This window comes from Heteronotia binoei, chromosome 1 (assembly GCF_032191835.1).
Source record: "Heteronotia binoei isolate CCM8104 ecotype False Entrance Well chromosome 1, APGP_CSIRO_Hbin_v1, whole genome shotgun sequence".
NCBI lineage: Eukaryota > Metazoa > Chordata > Lepidosauria > Squamata > Gekkonidae > Heteronotia > Heteronotia binoei.
Genome location: NC_083223.1, coordinates 35,540,500 through 35,567,473, shown reverse-complemented (window position 1 = coordinate 35,567,473; position 26,974 = coordinate 35,540,500).

The following is a 26,974-nucleotide window of genomic DNA, read 5'->3' as shown; positions in this document are numbered from 1 at the left end:
TCATGCTTGACATACTGTCCCCTATAAGATTGATTGTTTTGAGAGGTGCAACTTATAAAACTTATTGATTAATTCTCTTGCTTGCACATTTGAGCTCTCTACCCATTCATCGTGGCTCGGTGAGAAATACTTCCATCTGATTAAAAAATATAACACCCCTCATTTTAGTTTAGCATCCAAGATTTCTTTAACTTCGTGGTGACTCTGACCCTCGATCTGGATAGGTTGTGGAGCTGGTGGACAAGGGTGCCAAGATGTAGCTCCAGGATCTCTGCGGAGGAGACTGCAATGAAAAACAGGGTGTATTTTACTAAACATCTTTGACAATTCCAGTTCTACTGTCATTTGGTTGATTATTCTTTTTATCTTGAACGAAACAAGAAATTTGTACGCCAGTTTTTTGGATGGTTGCGGCAACGGTAAATTCTTAGTGGATACAAAGACTGTCTCTCCTACTTTAAAGTCCCACACAGGAGCATGGTTTTTGTTGTAATGCCTCTTGTAGTTGTCTTTAGCTGCTTCTAAATTCTCTTGTATTACTTTCCATGTTTTCCCTGAACTCCCCCACCATTGTTAGAAGGAAGAAGGTAATTCTGATACTGTTCCACCTGGTAATAGCGGGAAGGACTTTCCCTCATATCCATTCACTACCAAAAAAGGGGAGGTTTTGGTGGAGCTATGCACACTGTTATTATATCCATATTCTGCAAAAGGTAAGAATTCTACCCAGTTTGATTGTTGGTGGTTGGCAAAACACTGTAAATACTGTTCTAGGAGTACATTCAACTGTTCTGTTTGTCTGTCTGTCAGGGTGATATGCTAAGCTTAGACCTTATTCTATTCCTGTCAATTTACAGAACTCATGCCAAAGGTTGGCAATGAACTGAGGTCCTCTGTCACTAATAATCTTATCTGGGAATGAGTGTAATTTAACCACGTGTTGGAAAAATAAGTGAGCTAGTCTCTTTGCAGTGGGGAGTTGGGCGCATGGGATGAAATGCGTCTGTTTTGAGAATGTATCCACCACCACCAAAATAACCATTTTCCCTTGAGATGTCGGGAATTCCACTATAAAGTCCATCGATGTTACTGCCCATGGTCTGGTAGCAGTTTATAGAGGCTGCAATAACCCTGGGGGTTTCCCCCCTCTTTTCTTGGCCATTATGCATACTGGGCAAGAAGCCACATAGCTGGAAATGTCTTTTTTCATAGATGGCCACCAGAACTGCTAATTTACTAAATGCAACGTTTTCACGTACCCAAAATGTCCAGACAATTTGCTGTTATGGCAAAATTATAATACTTCCCACCGCAGGCTCTCAGGTACATAGAGCTTTCCCTCTCAGTACAAGAAGCCCCCTTTTCCTTTGGTAACTCCATCAGGCTTCTGATCACCTTCTTTCTCTACTTCTGCGATCAGTCTTTCTCTCCCCCCCCCACACACTACTTTTCTAAGTTTTCTTGCTTTGCCTTAGAACGGGTAATCATGGCCCCTCCTAAGTGGCTTGGCGAGATAATAGAGTCAATGACTTCTTCCCTTTGACTATTATATTGGGGGAGACAAGACAAGGCATCAGCTAAAAAATTATTTGAACCTGGGATGTGTTTCAGGGTAAAGTCGAACTTGGCAAAGAAGCCCACCCAGTGAATCTGCTTCTCTGTCAATTTCCTACATCCCGTTAGTGCCTCTAGATTTTTATGGTCTGTCCACATTTCGAACGGCACTTGTGCCCCCTCTAACCAGGACTCTTACAGTTTTTGGAGCAGAAACTCAATAAAATTTTTGTTTCAATTAATCGTTGGGAGCTCAATTTTGTCGATGGTTAAACTGGGAAAGAAACTAAATTGCCTTCCTCCTTGGTTTGAGTATATTCAGCTAACACATCTTTTAAATTCCCCAATGTTGTTAGCAGCTAAATTACGTCCTAAAACTGACTTTGAAAGATTGGTGATGAATTTTAACCAAAACAGTAAACATACTATCTCTAAATTGTATCACATGTTATTGTTAGATCATTTGCCACCTTCCTGTGTTGTATGTTGTCATTGAGATTGTGATATGATTCTTGATGCAGACCATTGGGATTCTATATGGTCATCAGAAGCTTTTAACACCAATTCACTTAATACTCTGCAGTTAAATTATAAAATACTTTTAAGGTGGTATTATACTCCTATACGTTGAGCATGTATTTTACCAGACTGTTCCCCTTTGTGTTGGAGAGGGTGTGGCCAGAAAGCTTCTTTTTTCCATTGTTGGTGGGAATGTGAGAAAGTCGTAAGCTTCTGGAAATGTATTATCCAGAAGGTGTCAGAAATTACGGGTGTTTGCATTCCATATACTTCAGATTCCATATTATTGTATAACTGGTTAGACTCGAAAATTCCATCTAGGCATCACTCATTGTTGGTAACTCTGCTGACAGCAGCGAAATCTGTCATAGCTACCACATGGAAAAGCCTTAATTATTTAAGTGTTGATCAATGGTTTTCCAAAATTTGGGTCCATATGGCCATGGAAAAAATAGCATCAGGTCTTAATTCTATAGATCCCTACATGGCCCATGAAAAGTTTATTGCAAAATGGTTTCCGATAATTGAAAAGTTAGACAACAATCCTTGCTATGTAAATTCGCTCTTGAAATGTGAGAGTTATAAATTTCTGTTACTATTGTAAATATGGTTAGCTTTGGGCAGGCCTTTTGGTTTTAATTTGAAATATCTGGTTATAATTTGTCTATCGGTTTCTGGGGATATATGTACACATATATTTAAGAATGATTTTTTGACTATTTTGTATGTATACAATTCTATTTTATGTTCGCCTTTCTGTGGTGTTGAATAATTTTTTTAAAAAAAAATAACCATGACCTCCAGGTTTTTAATGCAGAAAACACCGCAAACACCTCTTTATCCCAAACGAACCAATTCCGTTGTTCTTGGGAAAACTTTTTAGATATATAGGCACAAGGTTTCAGACCTCCATCTTCATAGGGCTGCATCAGGAGGCATCGCATTGAACCACAAAGGGTTTTTGCTCATTGGGATGAATCAGGATAGGTTCACTGGTGAATAGTCTTTTTAATTTATTAAAGGCCTCTTGACATTTAGCTGTCCATTCTAATTTGGCCATTGTCCTTTTGGCTTTGGCCCCTTTTTCTTTAGTTTTCAAAAGGTCAGTTAGGGGTAACATCGTTTGCGCAAACCCGTGTATGAAATTATGGTAAAAATTTGCGAACCCGAGGAAAGATTGGAGCTGTCTATGTGTCCTCGGGGGTTCCCAATCCAACACTGCTTGAATTTTGGTGGGGTCCATGGCTAGCCACCTTTTTGACACCCAGTAACCTAAATAGTCAAGCTCTGTTTTATGGAATTCACACTTTGACAGCTTAGGATACAGTTGGTGCTCGGATAGGGTGCTTAGTACTTCCCATACTAATTTTACATGTGATTGTAAATCCTTAGAATAAATAATTATATCATCCAGGTACACCATGACCCCTTTATACAAGTGTTTCCATAGAACTTCATTTATGAAGTTCATAAACACTCCAGATGCCCCTTGTAATCCAAAGGGCATGACCAAGTATTCAAATTGGCCCTTGGGGGTATTGAATGCCGTTTTCCATTCATCTCCCTCTTTTATGCGCACTCGAAAGTATGCGTCCCATAAGTCTAGCTTGGTGAAAATCCTCCCCTCAGATACGGTGCTCAGCAGATCTTTGATCAGGGGTATAGGGTAAGCATTCAAGGTGAAAATCCCATTAATTCCTCAAAAATCTGTACAAAGCCGAAGCCCGCTGTCCTTCTTCTTCCTGAAAAGCACTGGTACGGCGTGCAGGGCCATAGCTGGCCAAATAAAACCTCTTTTAAAATTTTTGTCCAAAAACTTCCTTACTTCAGCTTTTTCTGCCCACCCCATCGAGTAGAGTTTAGCTTTGGGGAGTTCCTGCCCAGGAATGAGTTCTATAGCACAATCAGTGTCTCTGTGGGGAGGAAGTTCATTTGCCTTCTCTTCACTAAATACTCTTTTTAAGTCTCTGTATTCCTTAGGGATTGACCGCACCTCCTCTATTGTCAAACACAGTTTCTCGTTTCTAGGAGCGGGCTCATTTCCCCAACCTTTGTCCCAATGATGCTGCTCATGCTTGTTATCAGTAAAGTCTATGGTTTGTTCATCCTATTTAATATCAGGTTCATGCTTCGCCAACCATCCTACCCCTAGCACAATGTCGAAGGATGAGGAGGGGGCTATCACAAAGAGTTCAGTATCCAGTGGTTCTCTATCCCCACTGGCACCTCTTGCGTCTGTTCCATACATGGTTCCCCTTTCATTATGGTCCTATCCATTTGCTCAAACTGAATGGGGTGTGGTAGTAATGTTTTATGGAGGCCCAGGACTTCTACCAGCTTAGGGGTGATTATGTCTCTCGTACACCCAGAGTCAATTAGGGCCCGGACATGGACAAATCACTTTAAGTTTGGGTTCAACAACATCAGGGGAATGAAAAATAAAATTCCAGTTATCCTCACCCTTAGTGGTGTTGATAGTTCTGCGACCTGCTGCTCAGCACCTCTCAGTGCAGGTCATCCCCGTTTCCCACTGGCTCATCCTCCCAGGACATCTCACTCAGTTCATCGATGATGATGGTTTCTTCGTCCGCTGAAGTGGCAGCAATGGTGTTCCCTTTGGCGGAGTCCTTCTGGGGTCCCTCGTTCTTCGGTTTAGAGGTGCTGGGCTTCCGAGTAAGTGGAAGCCTCAAGGTCGCTTGGGGCAATTCGCAGCCGATTCGGGGCTCCACATTGGAAGCAATGCCGCAGGGTGACTGGTTTGGTAGCCCCCACTGCGGGATTAGGTTTTTTCCCATCGGGTTTTGCCCCGGACAGAGACTCACATCCCCCTCTTTCCCCCTTGCTGCTGTTATTGTTGCAGGGCCACTCTCTTCATGTTGGTTTCGATTTCACCGGCTAACTGCACCCACCCCACCAGTGTGGCAGGGCAAGCTTGCTGTAAGGCCCGATCCAACACGCTCACATTTAGGCCCCTCTGAAACTGCTCTATTTTCATTAGTTCATTCCAACCCCTCACCTTAGCCGTATTTACTCTGAATTCGGCAGCATACTCTCACCAATTTCAATCCTTATTGTAGGTCTCGCAAGGTGGTGAGGGCTTGGGTCTCCTGGAGGGGGTCTTCACACTACATCAGTAACGCTTGTAGGAAAGCTGCTACTGTATCCAATTCTGAGCTCCTGGTTTCGTACAGGCTTATGTACCGGCGTTTTGTGGCCCCTTTCAGTTTCGACCCAAATAATCCACCTGACTGAATTCATCAGGGAAGGTGTTTCCCCAATAATGCATATAACTGTTGGCTTGGATAAAAGTATTCTACTTCTTCTGGATCCCCATTGAAGGTGGCATCCAGCTCCCTCCCTCTGCCATAATCTTGTGGAGCAAGTGGCAATGGAGGCTGTGGTGCTGCCGGCAGTCTCCCGGGAGGAGGTGGTTGGGTCCCTCTACTGGAGGTAGTATCTTCTCCAGCTGCCATCTCATCTCTTGTGCCATGAAGGTGGTGTTGGCTTGCATCTCCTCCCACAAGCATTTTGCCATTTCGGCCATCTCGCTCCTCAGTGTCTGGACAAATCCACTACCCTCAGGTTTGGGACCATCATCATCATCGTCTGGGCATGGGGGGTTAGAGTCATTGCACTCATCTCCCTCTTCCGATCGGGGTTCATCATGATCTCCACCGGCCCCAGCTCATGTGTCTTCTTGGCTACTCTCTCTCGTCACTCTCACCCTTCACAACGGCCGCACCAAGATTGCTTCTCTCCATGCTGGTGCCTCATCCATGAGTGTGGTGGAGGTTCAGGGCACCCAGACTCGTGAGTGATGAGAAGTTGCTGGATGTGCAAGGGGGACCCTCTCCCTGTTACTCTCTGAGCGTCTAGGATATCCCAAGGAGGGGTCCGTACTCCGGTCTCCTCCTCTCTGCATTCTCCTCATCTCCTCTCAGGAGATGTAGGGAGTCTGCTGTTGCCTGGTGTTCTTTCCACCAAGCGGTTAGAAAGTTGCCAGTTCAGTTAGAATCCCAAAAGGATCACTTCCAAAATGTCAAGCATCGGTATTTTGAATAATCAAGCTATTGTTTAAATCAAAGACTTGCTTTATTGATAATCCAATACTTGCCCAAGGAACAATACCTTGGAAATGATACAGTAAGTTACATAGCATGGCATCTTAAAGGCTACTTCAAAGACAAAGTTCAGATAGCTTCAAGACATAACAGACAGATGTGAATTGCATAGAACGGAAGATTCTGTTCACTTACCATGAAGTGTTCCTTCTCGGTAGTCCCAGAGTGGGTCAGTCCTGACCTATGGGAATATAGCTCCTCCTCTCCGTAGGCAGGGCAAGCAAAACAAGTTCCTTCCAGGAGGGGGTGCTATTCCCCTTATCTTTCAATTCATCTTCAAGTAAGTTGACTCTCAACTAGAAACAAGAAAACAAACTGCAGCTGAGGGAAGAATATCTGTCCGTAATATCTGTCGTCCCCTCCCAGACCTGGAATCAAGGAAGCATACACAGAATCATCCAACTTCCTTTATTCATAACGGTGAAACTGGACAGTTTGGTACAACCAAACCAGAACGCCCGTAACCAATAACTCCCCATGTGCAATTACATGGTCCACAGTAAACTCAGCAGAAAGACAAATGCCCGAACTCCTGCGCCTCCCAGTGTATTGATGCAAAGACTGAGTCAATCCCAAACCGGGCGGGGAGGACTGACCCACTCTGGGACCACCGAGAAGGAAGACTTCACAGTAAGTGAACAGAATCTTCCGTTCTCCAGTGGTCCCAGTAGTGGGTCAGTCCTGACGTATAATAGCAGTTCCTGAGGGTGGGCCCACTCAGTCCTTTGGATCAAATAGCAGCCTGCAACACCCTCTTACTGAATGCTGCCTCAGCTGAAGTGAGCTTATCAATATTGTAGTGCTTCGTAAAGGAATGAACGGAGCGCCAAGTGGCCGCTCTACACACCACCTCCATAGAAGGGAAAGCTCTGTAAGCTGCCGAAGTGGCTGCTCCCCTTAAGGAGTGAGCTGTGATGCCTGATGGAGGCTCCAATCCCCTGGCCTTATACACCTCGATGATGCAGCCTCGCAACCATCTACTAATTGTAGATTTAGAAATGGCTTTACCAGGGCTCTGGCACTAAAAGAAACAAATAAGGAATCAGAAGACCTTAGAGGCTTAGTTCTGTCCAAGTAAAAGCTTAAGGCTCTGCGAACGTCTAAACAGTGCCATAGTCTCTCCTTTTCATGCTGCAGATTGGGACAAAAGGAAGGAAGAATAAGCTCTTCCGATCTATGAAACAGTGAATTAACTTTTGGACAAAGGCCGGGTCAGGTCACCTTAACTCGATGGAAAACACAAAGATCTTTGTGTATAGACAATGCCTTAATCTCAGACACCCTACGTGCCGAAGTAATCCCCACCAGGAAAATCGTTTTAAAAGTAAGCATCTTTAAACTGCATGAAGCCATAGGCTCAAAAGACTTGTGACTTAATGCCTCAAGCACTACATTCAAATTCCAAGAAGGGAACCTGTGTGCCTGCTGTGGATTAAGGAGAGACACCCCTCTTAAAAATTGTTTGATGTGTGAAAGTTTGGACAGCAACTTGCCCTTCCTATCACCTCTCACCACTGAAGTGGCCGCTACCTGCCTTCAGAGGGTGTTGGTACTAAGTCGCTTCTCCAACCCCGCCTGAAGAAAGGCTAGCACGTCTGCTATCTTAGCAGCCATTGGGTCTGCACTATTCTCCTGACACCAGGATACAAAGGTCTGCCAAGTGGCATTGTACACTCTATTAGTAGACATTCATCTAAAGGCCAGCATGGTATGTACAACCCCATTTTGGTACCCGAACTCATTCAGTTGCCTCCGTTCAACTTTCACACTGTGAGTCTTAGCATCTCCAGTCGTGGACACAGTGCCTCTCCGTGTAGCAGAAGATCCTTCCTTAGCTGAAGTATCCAGAATTTGGCTACCCTGAGACGCATCAACTCCTGGAACTAGACTCTTCTCGGCCAAAAAGGTGCTATTACTATTACCTCTGCCCCAATTCCTGTACCCTGAGCAAGAACCTCTGCAGCACCTGGACTGGGGAAAAGGCATAAAGAAGAGTCTTGGGCCACTCTGCATGCAACACATCTGTGCCCATGGCCTTTTGAGTTTTTGTTCTTGACAGGAAGTTTGGAACTTGATGGTTTAGTTCCAATGCAAACAAGTCCACCTTTGGAAACCCGAACCTCTGGCAAACTTGACGGAAGATCATCTTGTTCAGCGACCACTCCGCTGGATCCAGGGTCTGATGGCTGAGCCAGTCCACTAACACATTGTCCTTTCCCGCAACGTGTGTCGCCTTCAGGGACCAAAGATTTGTCTCTGCCCAGTCTATCAGCAGAGTTGCCTCTCACTGCAAGAGTTTCGATCGCATTTCCCCTTGCTTGTTCACAAAGGATTAGAACATGTTGGCCTTTCACTATGCCCAAAAGATGGAGCAGAGCTAGTCTGATCGCCCTCAGTTTCAGAACATTTATACTGTTGGAGGTCTCCTGACCGGACCAGCACCCTTGAACCATCTGTCCTTTCGCATGTGCCCCCCCAGACAAACAAGCTGGCATCCGTCATCACAACTGTTCGAATTGGTTCTCGCAGAGTCTGTCCGGCTTGGAACCGCCGTGGCGACAACCACCATTGCAAGGCCACTTTCAGCCGTTTTGGCACTCCTACCTAGAACGGCTTCCTCTGAGCAATGGCTGTCTGGAAGGGATGTAGGAAGAACTAGATGGGTCATGTATGGGAATGTGCCCATTGCACAAGGTCCTGGCATGAGTCTAAGAGTCCCACCAATTGTCATCACTTGCATGGTTTTAGCCTGCAACACTGAATGGATCAGTTGTGTCAGTTTCGCTTGTCTTTCCTGGGTGAGGAAGGCTCTGTCTTCCCTGGTATCGATCTGTACCCCCAGGTGAAGGATGGATTGAGCTGGTGTAAGGGAACTCATCTCCCAATTTATGTCAAACCTGTGGGAGGATAGAACATCCATTGTCTCATTCAGGGCCGCCTTCGTCTGCTTAAATGATGGTGCCTTGACTAGGATGTCATCCAGGAATGGAAACAATGACACTCCCCTGAGATGCAGGGCTGCCACTAGAGTCACCAGTAACTTTGTGAAGACTCTGGGTGAGAACTTTAAGCCGAATGGCAATGCCTTGTATTGGTAGTGGCTGACGTCATGAGAGAATCTCGGAAAATGGTGGTGCCCCTGCCGAATTGGTTTGTGTAAATAGGCCTCGGATAGATCTATCGATGCCAGAAAGTCCCCTTTTTGTAGGGCTAGGAGGATCGACCGCAAGGTTTCCATCCGAAACTTCTTCATCTCCACCTTTCTGTTGAGCCATTTCAGGTCTAAGATTGCTCTCACATCCCCATTATTTTTTGGGACGATGAAGAAGATTTGAGTAGACACTCTGGGTCCTCTCCTCCTCTGGCACCAGTTGTATAGCCGCTATCTCGAGAAGATGGAGGATGGCTGATAGCAAAAGCTGATGTTTTTGAGGAGACTTGTTCCTGAGAACTTCCAGGAATCTGTCCCATGGAACTGTCTTGAATTCTATACTGTAGCCCTTGGACACCGTCTCCACCACCCATCTGTCTGTTATTGTCTGTCTCCACACTTTGGCAAAGAGTTGGAGATGGCCCCCTATAGCCCCTGGGAGACTGTTCTGGGCATAGTCAGGTGGTATTGCCTTTCCTCAGGCCTTTGGAGGACTGCCCTTTGGTATTGAAAGATGAAGATCTGGAACCGCGGGGCTTCTGTTGCCATCTTCCCCTATAGGATTTGGAGTAATTCAACTTGGAGTCCCTCCTTTGATCCCAAAACTATTGGAAGCATGTCTTATCTCTGTCCCACTTTTTGGATGGAAGAACCTTCTTCTTATCCTTGTCCTCTACCAGGCCTTGGCCGAAGAGTAAATCGCCTTTAAAGGGACTGCTGCTACTTTGGCTCTTGCAGATGGATCTGCGTCCCAGTTTCGCAGCCAAGTGTTCCGTCAGGCCATCACACTCGAGGCTATGGCTCTCACAGATTGTTGCATAGCGTCCAGAGTGGTATCCGCTACAAAGGCCGCAGACAAGGCAATCTTCCTTAGCTCATCTTTAACTTCCTTGGGCAAGCCTTGTTCTGCCTTGGCCAATTCTGAAACCCACGAATAAATGGCACTGACAGCCAAAGAAGCCGACACTGACACCTGCAAAGAGGTGGCTGAAGCTTCAAAATCCCTTCGTAGGTCTTGTTCAATCCTTTTATCCGTGGGGTCCTTTGGTGTGCCATCGGCATCCAATGGTAGGATGGAAGAGGAGGCGAGGCTGTTAACTGGGTCATCCACTCTGGGCAGCTTGAGCTGTTTCATGGCCTCTGGAATAAGCGTGTAAAACTTGGAAAAAACTGAATGGGTTGCCTTTGGTTTGCCTGGGTGTTCCCATTCTGCCTTCATAATGGAGAAAAACCCTACTGACAGTGGTACCAGCTGTGGCTTAGATCTGGCCTTAGGAATAGTTTTCTCTGACCCCATTGGGAAATCTGTTTCCTCTTCCTCTTTAAGTTTAGGGTCATAATTCAGTTCCAAGGCTCTGACAATTTTAGGGAAGATCCGTGAATAAATGTCAGGGGGAAACAACCTATTCTGAGATGGTTGAATTATCTCCACCTCTTCCTCAGAAAGCTCCCCTTCTTCCTTTGAGGAAGATAGTCCTCAGAGTCTTCCCCTAGCTCAGACGTTTGAAAACTTTCCAAATCTATGCGTCTCTTCTTTCTCTGTGAAGGGGCAGTCTCAACTTTCCTCCACCAGATGCTTAGGTTTTTTTGTGCATTTTTTAGACTTCAGCTTGGAGGTCTGACTAGTGCCCTGATCTCCCGCTTGAACTGTGTATCCAATGAGGCACCTGTTACCAAGTTTCAGCAGTGACGATCTCTGGCATCTTAATGGAACCCAGGCATCCCTATGGTAATGCTGTTGTGAGACATTGCTATAGCGCTATAGCAATCTTAGCCCAATGTTAAAAAAAAAAAAAAAAAGCCGGAGATTGCGTGCCGGCAGGTGAAAAAAGGGTGTGAAAACTGCTCCCGGATTAGATACTGGACATTTCACACAGCACCCCATACTGATTTCAACCCAGAAGGAGGGGTTGGAAACTGGAAGAAGCTGCTCACTACTGGGACAGCCGTGGGACTGTGTGAAAAGGTGAGAGTATTCCGGTAGCAGCCAGTTACTGAGTCGGGTCTGTCTGAAATGCCAGCAGAAACCCGTTACTTTTCAGTAACTGACCAGCTTCCATACCGGAATACATAGGCTGTGTGAAAAAGTTCTATTTCTCTTCCTCACCCTCAACTACGGTTGCCAGCCATGCAAACCCTAGGAGCTTTTGGTAGTTGGGTTTGGGATTGCAACATCACTCTCTTTAGTTCCCTAAATGGAATTGACATCAAATAGTACCACAGTGCTCTACCAATCCCCACTATGGTGAGGCCTAAGAGATTTTGCTAGATTTGAGTCCCATCCAGTAATTTAGAAAGCAACATGATTTTTGGTGTATAAGCTTTTGAGTGTCAAAGCTTCCTTCATCAAGGGTGGGGACTGCTAAAAGGTCACAGTGACAGGAGGCATAACTTTGAATTACATGACCAGAAGGGGTCAAAGTGATGCTATAACAGCACTTTTTCTTAAAAAATTTCTGCCTGATGCAGCAGTAGGTGTAAGGTCTTACTACCCACAATCCCTTGCACAATTCCAACTTGTTATCCCTAGCATCAACCCTATTATTCATATGTAATTCAATCTCTATTATTTATACCTCTGTCCTTTTTTCAGCAATGAGCAAATTATCCATACTCTTGTTTTGTTGAAAAGAGTCATTGACTCAAGATCACCCAGTGAGCTTAATCATTGTGAACATTCAAACCTAGGACACCTTGGATCTAGTACAACCCACTTAACAACCACACCATACCAGTTCTCTGTTGTGAGGATAAAATCAGAGGGAGAATTATGTATTTCCTTGGATAGTAGGCTGAATAAAAACATCATTAAAAACAAATTTCTTTAGAAATACTTACAGCCAGCTTCATACATCTGGAACTAGAATCGGGCATTAGCATTAATCACTGAAATTAAGGCATGCTAGTTTAGATCAGAATATTCTAGCATGAGTCACACAAACAGGTGTCAGGGTAATTTAATTTTACAAAAAGGAAGGTAATTGAAGACAAAGTTATCACGATAGTATAATTGGGAATGATCAGAGTATTTTGTAACAGAAACTGCAAGGGAGGAAAAGCAGAAAAGGTAATGTATAAGCTTGCATAGGGAAGGATGTGTTAATAATATAAAAATATTCTTGATAAATATAATGTTTTACACAACTTTTCTCTGGAGAGTTACTCCTTCCGAGGAGAACAGAAGATCAAAAGATCAATGCATGCTGTATATGTCAATAATTTATCTGGTAAGTTACTGCCTATCATTCAACCACAGTAGCCTGCACTTAACTCTGAATTTCTTTCCTTGTCTTCCAGGCTTCAGATATCAATAAAACTAGAAATATATTTGTTAAGGTGAGAGGATTCCCTTGCCCTCTCTCAATTTTTTTTTCTCAGGAGACATTTTCTGTAGCTGACATTTCTCTGTTATATTTCGAACGGATTTCAAAAGCAAACCAACAGCCTCTCCCCCTCAAAAAAGCACCCCAAATTACATAGATTATCTTAGAAAAAATTCATTGATAAGGAAAATGTGTGAAATTTATCTTGTGTACAAATATTTGCTATTAATGGAAGGAGGGGTTGTAGAGGGAAAGGAAGACTGAAAAGCTATTTCAGTTGATCTTGAAAGATGCAGGAGTCATTTGGCAATCATTTTATGAGCCAGATCATGATCCATTAAATGAGAGTGACTGGTCAATCAACTTCAGTGACCATCAGTGGCAAGGCCATCAGAGATTCTGTTCTGACTGTGTAGAAGTGAGGATTCAAGAATTTACACCTTGTCATGCAAGGGTGACAAACATCCTAGCAAAATTTAGGAACCTTTTACATTTGATTAAGTTATCCCATAACTTTCAAGCTTTGCTCTTGATATTTTCCCCAACTTGCTGCATATACCTAAGGATTTTCCTCCCTGCTTCTTTCATACACCTTTTAATAACCTGCCAATCCTTCCTGTTAATGCCTGTCCTTTAGGTCTACCAACCTCCTCATGGGACCTGGAGATCTCCTGGAACTACAACTGATCACCAGACTACTTATATCTGTTTTCCTGGAAAACATGGTTACTTTGGTGTTCTCTATGGCTTTATATCTGCTGACATTCCTTACTTCCCCAAATCCCACTCTCCCCAGGCTCCGTTCCCAAATCTCCAGAAATTTCCCAATCCAGAGTTGGCAGCCCTATTTTGTCCCATGTAATTCTTACCTTCAATTGACTATAAATAATTGGACCCTCTGAGCAAGTCTCATAAGAACATCAAAGAAGCTATGTTGGATCAGGCCAATGGTCCATCTAGTCCAATACTCTGTCACACAGTGGCAAAACAAACAAACAAACAAACCTGGTGCCATCACAAGGTCCAATAGTGGGACCAGGACACTAGAAACAGGAAAAAAGCATTGGACCCAGTACTGAGCCCTATGATAACCCCACTGCTTACCACTCTCCACTGTGAAAATTGTTCATTTATACTTACTCTCTGTTTCCTATGAATTAGCCAGTTTTTGTTCCAGAAGAGGATGTTGTTTTACCCCATGATTATTGAGCTTACTTAGGAGCCTTTGATGAGGAACTTTATCAAAAGCTTTCTGGAAGTCATGTTAAACAACATCTATTGGGTTCCCCTTGTCCACATGTTTGTTCACCCCCTCAAAGAACTCTAGCAGGTTAGTCTCATGGTTTACTGCCTTCAGACCCAGGAGCACCCCACACATACTGTGAAATTTCCAGAAGAGAGGGCAGCCACTGCTTCTCCTACCTATTACCTCATGGCCCCGTTGTCTATTCCAGTCTCTAATAGCTGTGTGGCACATGTAGGCTGCTGGTTACGGCAGTATGGGAAGCCAGGAGCAGAGAAAAAAGATGTTCTGAAGGTCTGCTTCTAGTTCCAAGATGGAAAATAAAAACTCTGTTGGATTCTGTCTTTGCTGTTACTGCACAATTACCACCAGACAACTCTTGAATTTACCTATTGCTTTGGCTTGAACCAGGCTCACTGGACAAAAGCATAAAAATGAATTTTGCTCCAGAATCAGAACAGATATTTTCATACTTGGCATTAAAAATCAAAATGATAAACTCCTGTTCTGCATTTATGCTCCTTCCTTGGTTGCCAGGTACAATGTCCACACTGGGGAGGGGGGGGGGAGGGGGGCGAGTGGAAGGGAAATTTTCAGGAATGGGCAGAGTGACATGGTGACATCATGTAGAAGTGATATCATAGTGTCATTGATTTTGCATGGTGACAGCCTTATTTTAGGGCAAAACTCTACGGTAAAATTGGCATCAAACCATAGAGATTTGCCCCAAAACCAGAGCATCACTGCATGACATCCCCAATGTGATGACATCACTTCTGAGTGACATCAGTGCTTTGGGGATGTCATGCAGCAATGTTGCTATTTGGATGTGGGGTCTCCCCCACCAGTTGGTTGGCCAGCAGTGGGCAGAAGCCCCCCAAATAAGGGGATTCTCTGCTCTGAACTGGGGGAAAGGCAACCCTTTCCTTCCATTTTGGTTGTGTTGAAAGAAAGAAAACTTACTTCCTTTTATACTTCCACAAATGGAAGTATAGTTTCAGCTGCTAGGCAGATACATATCCAAAGCCAGTGTGGTATAGTGGATATAGTGTCATAGGAGTCGGGTGGCCCAGGTTTAAATTCCCATTAATACACGAAGCTTACTGGAAAGCCCAGAGTCAACCAGCCTACATCAAATGTTTGAGAGAATAAAAATACTGGAAAAAAGAACTATGTATCTCACCTTGAGCTCTGTGGAGGATATATATGGTATAGATACATAAACTGAACATCCAGCCCCCCTGCAGTTCAATGATCCCAAGTGCAATTCCAGAGTCTGCTTGATTTGTGTACACAGATTCCTGTGTATATTGCAGTTAATGAGCATTTTTTGTCATGTTTATTATTAGAATAGTTCCCTTGCATAATTAACTTCATACAGTTTGATTAAGAAATGCTACATTTTCTGAACTGTTTAGATTTTCAATATTTGAAGTCCATGTATGAAAAAAAGGAAGGGAGCAGGTGGTGTGAAGCAAGATGTGTAGGAAGTTAAGCTGTGGAGAAAAGGCAGACGTCATTAGTTCATTGATCTGACTGCCTGGTTCTGTCTTTCTATGCATTGCTAACTCAGTGGCAGGTTCTCACCAGGTAATGGAAGAAGTGCTAATGTGATCTGACTCAGAATCAATACTAACATGGTCTTAGATGCACTCTTAATGCTTGCTAGAGTACTAGTTTGGAGACAATGCTGGATTATGTTTTCAACCCTTTCAGCCTCTAATAAGCACCCTTAGCTCCTAACAAAAGCCAACATAATTAGTACAAGAGGTTAAAGAAAGATGTTTGAATGAACTGAAAGGAAAGAACAGAGGGAGCATCTGACCCCTATGATTTTCCATTGGGCCGCAATAACTATCTTCTAGTCCCTGGGGTCTAAAGTGTAAAGCAGTGGAAGAATGCAGGCAGCCATTTACCAAAGTGTAGCACACATGGAGGGTAGGCAAATACATGAGGACCAGGTCCTCTTTACCATTTTTCCACATGGAGAGCACAAATCAGAAATCCATCAGAAATCAGAAAGAAGGTAGGCTTCCATACTTGGTTTAATAGCTGTAGCCTCAAATCTGCTACATTCCAGATGGGTGTAACATGCTTTGAGCACAAAATAGGCTGTCAAGGTTGCCACTGTGGTGAGCAACCTCCCACCACCAGCAGTCCTCCTCTACTCCGCCTGCTTTTGCACAGGAGGGGGTCTACCTCTGTAGTCTGGAGAGCAGCTGTTATTCCAAAAATCTCCAGGGCCCACTTGCAAGTTGGCAGCCCTGCTCTTTAGTTTTTGACCAGTGAGGCTAGGTCTCCTGATCTGGCAAGAGATTTCTTCCCCTTCCCTCCCCACCCTGCCTTGGCCCAGGTAATTACTGGGGAGAGGAATGCCTGGGAAAACATCTGGAGATGATTGGCATCACTTTATGTAATCATATCACTTCTAGTATGAACTGGCAGTGAGTGACATAAACACATTAGGCAATACTTCAGCATTTTCCCCAAATGAAAACAGTGAATCCCTGTTAAGAATGTCTCTCACTTAGGATTGCTAGCCTCCAGGTGGGATCTGGAGATCTCCCAGAATGATAACTGATCTCCAGAAGGTAGAGATCAGTTCCCCTGGGGAAAATGGCTGCTTTGGAGGACTAACTCTTGGGCATTATACTCTGCTGAGATTCCCCCCCTCCCCAGACTCCACTCCCACCTCTCAAATCTTCAGGGCTTTCCCTGATTGGAGTTGGTAACTCTCTGGTAACTGGCCTCAGTCTGGCACCTTGTCTCTGACACAAAACAACAAACAGCTGCTGAGGGAAGTACATTACTTGCTTGGTCATATCTGTTGTAAGGCTGCCCTAAGCCATATAGCTCGGGGAAGGGAGTAAAACACAAGATGTGTTATCTCTGTCACTGTGGATTCATTACTACATTTCTACTAAGTTCCTATAACATTAAAGTTATATGAAACAGCCAATATAGTCAGCAATTGGTGGGGAAAGTTAGAAATCCACAGCTGAATAGTTCTAACCATCAGGGTTCTTTTCCCCCTCTTAGATTAAATTTCTTTTTCCCTGTTTGCTTCATGAGACTCTTTTCAAAGGGTTATGTACAAAACTAATCACTCTTAGGCCAAGCATGACTCAGCCAAATGAAGCATACCATGATATAGATATATGGCCTTCCTTTTAATTTTCAACATGGACATATACTGAATTAAATTGATTTTTTCTTTTTAAAAAAAACTCGTAATGGTCTTCTGACATATTCTGCAACAGGGTTTTTTTTTTTTTAAAGTTAAACTGCCAAATGCTTACAAGGTTCCTGGTTAAAGTACCTGCATTCTTAGAAAAGCTCAGTGAAGGTGAAGGTCAGACAAATCTGAAATGGAACATTTGGTTTTTCATTGGCCTCCCTACTGCTTTTTTTCCCTCTCAGTGCCTTTCATTTTCTTGGCAAAATATCTGTGACATATCAGTAAGTCATTTTCAAACTTCTTCATGCACTAGAATTTCTGTTTCAAGATCATTAATAAAACAGCAGCTTTGGAAGGTGGCACAACAGGTGTTCCAGTGTGGTAGCAGGGAGGGTAGTCTGTCTGATATTTTTATATCTATAGCTATACAACAGCTAGCCTAGTTGGAACTGAAGCTCATAAAATAAACAGCAGCACATATTCTGCAGAGAAGCGGATACAAAAATATGCACAGTATGCTTGCTGAGGAAAAGGCAATGTGCGCTGAACTTTTTAGCAGAGGCAAAAATACACCCGGATAAGGGAGCCCTTACAGTCTTAAAGGTCAACAAAATTAATCCCTTCCCTTCCACCTCTCTCTCTCTGATGCTAGTGTGGCATAAACTATTAGTTGCTCTCCATTAAACTCCATATCCATTACATACCATTGAGAATGTTTCCAAAGGTGCGCTACATGACATCAGTAGTATGATAATTTATTTGATAACAAAGAAAGATGAGGCCACTGCTACTTTTGCTACAGAATAAGTTTGGCTGATAACAGACAGGCAGTTTGGGCCAACTCAGAGATGCCTCAGAAACTAACATGAAAAATCCTTCCAAACACAAACATCTGCCGCCTGTCCCCATCCTGTACTCACTCCATCCTCTGGCATCCTCAGATCAGCTCAAAAAGCTACCACTGTTGAAGTGGTAGCAAATTTCTGAGCTGCACACCTGTCACCTCTTTGGCATCTGGATGTGGAAGTGTGCAAGCAAGGTGCCTTGGCGGTGTGAACCTGCCAAGCCACCCTGAGCCATTTCTGGCCTTTTTTCTTAAAAAAATATATTGGTTTGGAGCCCAAACCATGCTAAAGGGGATGGTGTACAACAACCATCTGATCATGCCAAGTCACCCCACAGATGGCATGGGGACGGCTTGCGGGGGAGCATGTGGACACTTTGGGGCACTTCTTTTTGAGCCGGCCCAATTTGGGATGCTTCCCATACACCCTAAACTGCCCGTCTGTTATTAGACTTGTCTTTTTTAATCCTCCAAATCTCTGCCTTCATATAACGCTATGAAATCCGTGCCCAATAATTAGTCTTACTTTGGTGTTCATTTTCAAAAAACAAAACAATAGTTTGTTTTCATTTTTATTTATCACTTTTGACTTCTTTTATCATATGACTAGAAACATATTTGGATGGTCTTCATCCCATCATTTAAACCAATTTATCCCATCACAGGTACCTCCACTCCAGTACCTTTTCCCTTTAATCACTGCAAGCAAATCTAATACTGTGGTCAATTAAGTGTCCATCTAAAGAGTTCAGGTAACTTCTTAGCCAGGGCTTTTTTTCTGGAAAAAATGGTGCTGGAACTCTCAAGAGGGAAATGAAGGAGTAACATATATGTGCCCCTCGTAAATTATAATTCATTTTATTTTATTTAGAATTTTGATTCCACAAAGAGGTTCCAGAACTCTGTTCCACTGTGTTCTGCCAGGGGAAAAAAGCCCTGCTCTTAGCTAAAACTAAAAATTAAAATTGAACTTGTAGGAGCATGGGATCTTCTTTGAGATTAGATGGGGGCTCCCACTGGGTGTCAAGCATGAGATTTCAAAATAACCAGTCCTTGAATTTTGAAACAAAGTTAGGTTTATTGATAATCCATGTGGCTCATTCGAGCTGAAGATTGGAACTGATACTTTGTAACACTAGAATACATGCTTTAAAATGGCACAACAAAGATTCTATAAACAATTCTACATTCACGTGTGAAATTCACACACTGGGCTCCTTATCTATATTGCGACTAGCACATCCTGGGTTCAGGCTTGGCTGAGCCTGAGAACAAGTCCCAGGAGGTCTTATCTTCAAAGAGGACATTCCTGCATCTGTTAGTAAAAGCGAAAGAAGAAAGATGTGCCCATATTTAATTCTGGGTTAGTAACAACTCTGAAATCTGGCTTCTATAATATAAAATGAGTATACAATGCTTGACACTGGGGAGCGAAGAGTGGTTACTATCTGCAAGTGACATCAGAGCTTGGAGCAGAAGGAGCAAATAAACTTTTAAAATGCCATCAGGCCAAAACAGGAGCTTGGGGCCAGTGATGCTCCCCAATCAGGGGCTTGGCATTTCTATCTTTGACAGTCCAACCAAAGACAGATCTGGAAGCAGTGAAAGGCAATTTTGCTTAAATTTGTCAGAGATAATGTGGCTTATTGAAACTTTCTTAATTTGTTAATCACTTTACGCTTTGCAGAAATACAAAGCATATTCAAAAGAACAAACTATGTTGGATCCAAGCAGCTTTTCTGCTGGTGGTAACAAAAGGAAGGATTCCCTTTGACAAACCAAAAAGTTATGGTGGGGATCACAGGCAGGTACAAAAGTCACGTGGAATGGGAGCTTGTAGAGAAGAGGAAAAACATAAATTACTGAGGAGAACATCTAGAATATAGCACTTTAAATGTTAGTTTTAATTGTAATTTTGATGGTTTTAATTATAATGGTTTTAATTAGTAAATTATATATACTGCATTGAAATAATGTTTTTATATTGTAATTTGTAAATGTTATATGTTGTGAGCCGCCCTGAGCCTGCTTCGGCGGGGAGGGCGAGATATAAATAAAATGTATTATTATTATTATTATTATTATTATTATTATTATTATTATTATTATTATTATTATTATTATTATTATTATTATTATTATTATCATCATCATCATCATTATTATTGGTTAACAAAGCTAGTGGAACATGTTTGATATATTATGGTTGACCAAAATATGGACTCCAGTTGAAATTGATGTTTACTATAAGAGAATAAGAGAGAGAATTCTTTTCAAAAACTTCATTTTAGGAGCCCTGCAGACCTATTTTGATAAATCAGGTTTTCTTGTCCAGCCTCATCGTAAAGACATAATTAAATATTAGTATTAAAAGATCTCTTACCATTCCTTGTTTCCAAGGGTTATTAATCAATTGCAGGCATTGCATTTCAACACTCAATTTCAGTCCCAAACTGCTCTTTTTGTGAACTCTTGTTTCATACACCTCCATTCTAAACCCTGGGCCATTTGATTCATTCCATTCCCTATAATTACTGACTACAATTTCTGCAGTTTTCTTTAAGGTAAACAACTCATACTAATGAAATTGGCAATGCAGACCGATTGGTACCATTACATGAGAAATCCCATAAGCCTTTTGGATTTACTTGCATTTGATGAGGCCTTTCACCTCTACTGACAAAGAATCATTGACTCTCAGGGACAGAAGGCACCTCTAGGCTTGTCAAGTCCAATCCTCTTCAGGGTGACAGGATTCACTAGACCTAAACCATACCTGACATATGGTTGATTTAGAATCTGCTCAGAAGCCTCCAGAGAAAGAAATTCCAAAACTTCCTTACTCACCCTTGGCATCTTCCAATAGAAGCAGAATGGAATAATGGTGCCTGAAAAGCAAACAATAGACAAATAAAACATACCAAGAGGAAAAACAAAAAATGATATATGATTGGCACTCTTTTAAAAAATAAATGAAAAATAAGACTTTGCTTAAGATAATTAGAAGTGCTCACCCTGACTGCCTGATCGTAATAAACGTATTGACTGACCGAAGTCCTCACTACCGCCCAAAATTATTGTATTTGTTTATTTAAAACATTTTTATGTCACTTTTCCACTCAATCAGGGTCCAGAAGATGATGATTCTTTTTTTTAAAAAAAACAATTTTTTCCAATGCACAACAAGCAGAAAACAGAGACAGTACACATTCTTTTGTCATTAGCATGTAATGTGAAGACAAATGGAAAGACAAATCATTACCGAAAATATCGGACTGGCAAAACAAACTTTGGGTATATTTTGTTTTGCAAAAAATTACAGTTAATGTTTTTAATTGTATATCAGAAACTCGAGAAGATAGATTTATTGCTACCTGGTTTCCTATCGTAAATTATCTTAATATGGAAAAGGTTATTCCTAAGAACAAAATCTATGAAAAAATGCTATATTTTTGATTATTAGGTTGGTTTGAGGTCCTATGTTATCCTACTAATTTAAATAATAAGATAGTGAACTAACTATAATGTTGTTTTATGTTATTATATAGTGATCTGCTTAATAGTCGAATTGTGTATCTTGTGAATTAGTATGATTTGCATTAATGTGCTTTTTTCTTTTATAATTTTGTATGCTTCTAAGTAAATCAATAAAGTTTTTGAAAATGAAAAAACCCCCAATTTTTGAGCTGATTACGCAATATTATCCAGCTTGACATATTATCCAGGCTAGTATAAAGGTTAAACTAGGATTCAAGATATGCAGATTCAAATACCCTCTCTGCGTGGGAATGCTGACAATCTTGAGCCAGTTGTTATTTCTCAGGCCAACCTTCCTCACAGGGTTGCTGTGAAGGTAAAATGGAGTAGAAGAGACTGCTGTAAATGGTTTTGGGTCCCCACTGGGAAGATAAACAAAGTATAAATAGTTAAATGTTTAAAAAAGAATACATCACACCAAAATATTGTAGTGATAAATCCAGCTCTGAATTGCAGTTAGAATGATACTTGTAGACATTTGAGAACATGAAAATTTTACTTCGAAATTTCCTGAAGTTACACAATGGCTTCAGAGCTGTTTCTAAAAGAAAGATTTAATGATTCAATTTCAGGTAACAAAAGGAAAGGACAGTTATTGAGGCAACCACATTGTGTAAGGAAGGATACTGTTAAAATGATGTCTTTTGCCCCCCCAGTCGGAATGAAGAGACGGACACAAAGTGTTGGGTATAAAAACCGGGCCGCTTTATTAAATCATTAATCAACCTATAACTGGCAGGGATGGGACCTGAATGGGACAAGCCCTGGGGTCACCCCCGAACCCCGCCTTGTCCAAAGGGCGAGCCACCCTGCCCCCAGCACAAGCCCGCCGTATTCGGGTTGTAGCTGAGCGGCCAGGCCCCAGCCATTCTCCACCTGGGCTAGCATCAATCCCCCATGGAAAGATCCGCCCAGGTGAGGCTTTCCGTGATCTGCATTCCCCGCACTGAGCCGTGTAGCCCATCTGCGGTTCATACAGACCACCCGCACCACTGGTGCTAGGCCATAGGTGCTCCCCTGAAAACACTGTGGCCAAAACATCCTCCGGCCTGCGACCGAAGTAAACTCCCACTGCTAACACCTAACGCTACAAGGCAATACAAGGTAGGCGAAAAACAACTCCACATGGGCCAATTATGTGAAGATGAAAAAATTCCTACCTGGCCCCTAACAAGGCGACCAGTTGAAACCTGTACTGTCAAGGGAGGGTGGGTGGGCAGAGAGCCCAAAGGAACTGAGGAGATCTGGGCGGGGCCGGGGCTTATAGCCCCGACGCCTCGCCCAGAAACAGACCCGGATGTACCGGGCAAAGCATTCCGTCGCTCCCTCCTTCCAAGGGGGCAAAGACGGCCCCCAGCCTGAACGCCGGTGATGCCGGCTTGGCTGGGAAGGGCCGGGCCTTCTTAGCATTTTTTGAAACCATATGTTCCTCATTCATATTTCCTCCCCCAACGGATTCTTAACATAACCACTGTAACTGTAAATCTGTAATAATCCCAGAAAACAATACACAAGATCCCATATTTCAAGAATCCTTTAAATTTGCTCTGGTCCAACAACAGGAAGGAAACTATGAAAGGTGCCTGGAGTCAAATGGGCCATCTCACCTGCTTTCATTTGCCACCCAAGTTGGAATGAAGAGGCTGACACTGTATGTTTGGTAAAATGGGCCACTTTATTGAACATAACCTTAATGTAACTGGCACGGCAAGGGTTACCAGAAGCTGGACAAGCCCTGGGGTCATCCCATGACCCTTCCTTGTCCAGGTGTGAGCGAGCCACCCCTCCCCAGTCATGAGCCACAGATTTGGCTCATGGCAGGCAGGCCAAGCCAGATCATCCTACCCCACACTGGCCTAATCACCCAGGAAGAGCCAGTCTTGTGGGGAGGCATCACACAATTGGCATTATGCAACATTGAGCCATGGAGCCCATCTGCTGCTCCTGCCGATCGCCTGCACTCAACTGGTGCGGTGCCTTGGGTGCTCACCTGGGCTTCCGTAATCCCTTGCTCATTCTGCCAATGCCAAGCCTCTGCTTAGGCATTAGCGCCCCACCAGGCGGCCCAGAGCCACCCGAAGCCCTTGCCAAAGCTCCTCTAGAAAGGCCTGATTACCTGCATCTGAAACATGCACACCGTCTGGTCTATACAACTCACCGCAGTCGACTTGAATGGCCGGGTGAGGCAAGACATCCCCCAAACCACCCTCCATTGCCTTTTGCAGGGCATGGTTTGCCTTTCTCCTAGCCTTTTCAATGCCCGCTGGGTCCCAGGCCCCTCGCCAGACCCTACGAGGGAGGATCGCAGACCAAATTAAGCAGACCCCAGGCCACTTTCCCACGATGACCTGCAGGTCCACCACCGCCTGTAAAGAAAGGACCTTCCCCTTCATCCACCCCAAGTCATTCCCTCCAAGGTGTATGACCAGTATACTGGGAGGAGGACCCCTCCTCCCCTGAAACAAGAGAGGCAGTAGCCTGGGCCAACACAGCCCACGGCGACCCTGCCACTCCACCACGGCCCATTCGCTGAGACCCAATTGTGAACCAACTGAAGACCTCCATGCATAGTGGGCCGCCCAGAACACAAAACTGTGTCCGCAGATGAGGATACGCAGCCTCTCCTAATGAGCCACAGCACTTGAAAGGTAAAAAACAGTCAACCAAGAACCTAATTTGCCCGACATAGGCATAGCCTGGTAGAAAGAAGGTTAGCAAAGTTCAAACTGGAGGAAGCAAAGGGCGTACATAAGAACGGTAGGCCACAGAACGCCACCGACCAACTCTCTGTATCTCAGGGCCCAGGTACCCCATTGCCGACGCTATGGAGGCCGCTCCTATCCTGAACGAATGGGTACCAAATCTAACCCCCTTGAGCCCCAGTTTATCCAGAGCCTGTGCAGTTACAGCCCAAAATTGGAATTTGGTAAGCGGGGCCTCCTCCCTATAACAAAACAATGGCCCATCCACCTCCCCTTAATTGACACATACTGCCGCAGCGCACTAACCGGGCACAATTCAGACTCCCCACACAGTCCAAGTATAACAGGTGCACTCCTGCCCGTCTGATCTGTCTTGGGTCGCCTAACCATTAAAACCACTTGCTCACCCCTAAAGCTGACATCGCTGGCCCTCAAAACACAGTTAGACTGATCCTTACAGGACAGGGACACGAGTTCGCTAACTCTCAAGGCCCCCCAAAAGGCTGTTAGCGCTGCTGCATGAAACAAGGCAACTTTGTAGGGTGACCCACACACCTCCGACCAAATCCAACCCAACCTACCCAACCCCCTAAGCATGGTGAGGGAAATGAGCTGCCATGAGTCAGCCCTCGACCCCCTTTCCCAGGACCAACCCTCAAGCATCTTCTTAACCCTAAAGTCCCCGGTGTTCTTATAAATTCCCTGGCCTTACTGACAAAGGTGATGGCCACCAGCTGCTCTCTTATAGACTTTCTGCGCACCAATGCCCCCGGAAATACACCCCAAAACCGATGGAACCTGCCGCGTCAGAAGTTATCTGGAGGTCAGCTTTGATTCGCATGTCCTCCCTCCAAAAGGAGATCCCATTAAAGGATTCCAAAAATGTTTCCCAAACAGCCAGATCTTTTCACATGCCTGCGTTTATCCTCATTCTATGATGAGGCAAGTGGAGGGAACACATTGCATCGCATAGTCACCTAAGGAAAGCCCTTCCTGGGGCAACTACCCTACATGCAAAGTTCAAATGCCCTCCAAGCTGCTGTAGCTCAAGCAAAGACACCTTACTCTGCCCCTTGACTGTCGTGATGCACTCCCTCAGACCCTGGACCTTGTCCGCAGGAAGCTTTGAGGCTTGCCGACAAGTGTCCAACTCGATGCCCAAAAATGTCAGAACTGCTGATGGGCCTTCAGTCTTTTCGTGCGCCAGTGGTACCCCAAGCTCCACTGCCAGTTGAACACCCATCGGGCCCACGAAAAGGAAGTCGTCAAGGTAATGAACCATCTCGGTTAACCCCGACTTAACTTGGAGTGCCCATTCCAAAAAGGAACTAAAGCGCTCAAAGGCTGCATAGGAAATTGAGCAACCCATTGGCAAGGCACGGTCCATGAAATATTTACCGTCAAACATAAAACCCAACAACTCAAAATCTCTGGGGTGGACGGGTAACAAGCGAAATGCCAACTTAATATGCATTTTGCCATTTCAGCACCCGTACCATACCTGTGCACCACTTTGACCGCCTGGTCAAAGGAGGTGTATCGCACAGAACAAAGCTGGTCAGGGATGGTGTCGTTCACCGAGCCTCCCTTAGGGTATGACAAGTGGTGAATCACGCGATACTCCCCGGGTGCCTTCTTTGGCACCACCCCGAATGGCGACACCTTCATGTTAGGCACCGGAGGAGCATCGAAGGGGCCAATCACCCGGCCTTCCCTGCATTCCTTGGCAATTTTATCCTGAACAACTTGCTTCATGCCCATAACTGAACGAAGATTGGACGCCATACTAGGTGCCCAGGTACCCTGATAAGGAATCCAGAACCCATAGGTAAAACCCTCCAACAAATAGATTCCATCTGCAACTAAAGGATACCCCCTTAATAACTCCCTAAGTACTTTCAGCCAAAACGGCTGGGACCCTTTACCAGGCTATGTAAGGTTACCCCCACCTCCAGCTCGCTTAGTGCCGCTTCTTGTCTTGGCTTTTGTACAGGACAAAAAAGCATGCGACCCCCCGCACTGCAGACATTCATGCTTGAACTTACAAGCTTTCCTCGAGCAAACGCCCTGGGATGTAAAGTCCCAACACAACAGTCGGTGTTGAACCAACTGGCCCACTACAGGGTGGGCTCCTGGCGTGCTCTGTAGTTTCTGAACAATGTGACCCCTATCAGCCCGATCACCGGCGTTGGGTTTAGCTGGGGACTGGTTTATCTGATTCCACGGAAGAACTGGGTTAATAGCTGCCCTCATACAAAAGGCGAGGGATGGTGACTTAGTGGCAGAGCATTTGTTTGGCAAGCAGAAGGTCCCAGGTTCAATTCCCGGCATCTCCAACTAAAAATGGTTCAGGTAAATAGGTGTGGAAAACCTCAGCTTGAGACCCTGGAGAGCTGCTGCAGGCTGAGTAGACAATACTGACTTTGATGAACCAAGGGTCTGATTCAGTATAAGGCAGCTTCATATGTTCATATGTTCAAGGCCTCATCATACTGCAACCAGGCAGCATCAACAAAGTCAGTGTATGCCCGATAGATAATATCACAGTACTGAAACAAAAGCGCGGCCCGAAAAGGCTGTGCCCATGCAATAACCCCGGCATAGATCAGAAAACCTGGCAACCAGTTGGCCCAAGTCCTGTCCACTTTCCTTCGCTTTAATTTCTCCTTCTCTTTCTCGTTGAGGTCCTTCTTTTCCTTCTTCTCCAGTTCCCTGTATAACAGGCTGAATACATCCACATATTCGCCCCGCAAAATCTTTTCATGCATAGCCGGGGTCAAATGGTCCCCCAATGGCATTGCT